We start from the raw sequence: 944 nt of genomic DNA, 5'->3' as shown, positions 1-944 counted from the left end.
ACAGTCAATATATGACTCACTTGCTGGATTGAGCTTGGTTCAACGGTTCAGTCGTCGGGATGGTCTAGTGGTTATGACGTCTGCCTTACACGCAGAAGATCGCGAGTTCAATCCTCGCTCCTGGTATAGCTTACTCCTACGCATATGACATGCTGGATCTGAACAGTCAATATTTGACTCACTTGCTGGATTGAGCTTGGTTCAACGGTTTCATCGCCGGGATGGTCTAGTGGTTATGAGGTCTGCCTTACACGCAGAAGATCGCGAGTTCAATCCTCGCTCCTGGTATAGCTTACTCCTACGCATATGACATGCCGGATCTGAACAGTCAATATATGACTCACTTGCTGGATTGAGCTTGGTTCAACGGTTCCGTCGCCGGGATGGTCTTGTGGTTATGACGTCTGCCTTACACGCAGAAGATCGCGAGTTCAATACCCGCTCCTGGTATAGCTTACTCCTACGCATATGACATGCCGGATCTGAACAATCAATATATGACTCACTTGCTGGATTGAGTTTGTTTCAACGGTTCCGTCGCCGGGATGGTCTTGTGGTTATGACGTCTGCCTTACACGTAGGAGATCGCGAGTTCAATACCGGCTCCTGGTATAGCTTACTCCTACGCATATGACATGCCGGATCTGAACAATCAATATATGACTCACTTGCTGGATTGAGCTTGGTTCAACGGTTCCGTCGCCGGGATGGTCTAGTGGTTATGACGTCTGCCTTACACGCAGAAGATCGCCAGTTCAATCCTCGCTCCTGGTATAGCTTACTCCTACGCATATGACATGCCGGATCTGAACAGTCAATATATGACTCACTTGCTGGATTGAGCTTGGTTCAACGGTTCCGTCGCGGGGATGGTCTAGTGGTTATGACGTCTGCCTTACACGCAGAAAATCGCGATTTCAATCCTCGCTCCTGGTATAGCTACT

General features: G+C 48.8%; 6 non-coding genes across 6 annotated transcripts; all 6 read left to right on the top strand.

Annotated features, from left to right (window-relative positions):
- Positions 1 to 53: 53 nt before the first annotated feature.
- Pmar_PMAR021563 lies at positions 54 to 126 on the top strand. The gene has a single exon. It is a non-coding gene; the product is annotated as a tRNA-Val (tRNA).
- Positions 127 to 215: 89 nt separating this feature from the next.
- On the top strand, positions 216 to 288 carry Pmar_PMAR021562. The gene has a single exon. It is a non-coding gene; the product is annotated as a tRNA-Val (tRNA).
- Positions 289 to 377: 89 nt separating this feature from the next.
- Pmar_PMAR021561 lies at positions 378 to 450 on the top strand. The gene has a single exon. It is a non-coding gene; the product is annotated as a tRNA-Val (tRNA).
- An 89-nt stretch (positions 451 to 539) lies between these two features.
- On the top strand, positions 540 to 612 carry Pmar_PMAR021560. The gene has a single exon. It is a non-coding gene; the product is annotated as a tRNA-Val (tRNA).
- An 89-nt stretch (positions 613 to 701) lies between these two features.
- Positions 702 to 774, top strand: Pmar_PMAR021559. Its single transcript has one exon. It is a non-coding gene; the product is annotated as a tRNA-Val (tRNA).
- An 89-nt stretch (positions 775 to 863) lies between these two features.
- Pmar_PMAR021558 lies at positions 864 to 936 on the top strand. The gene has a single exon. It is a non-coding gene; the product is annotated as a tRNA-Val (tRNA).
- Positions 937 to 944: the final 8 nt, after the last annotated feature.

The sequence above is a fragment of the Perkinsus marinus genome (genome assembly GCF_000006405.1).
Source record: "Perkinsus marinus ATCC 50983 genomic scaffold scf_1104296947012, whole genome shotgun sequence".
NCBI classification, from domain to species: domain Eukaryota; phylum Perkinsozoa; order Perkinsida; family Perkinsidae; genus Perkinsus; species Perkinsus marinus.
The sequence above is the reverse complement of the archived record's forward strand: the minus strand, read 5'-3'. Positions and strand labels throughout refer to the sequence as shown.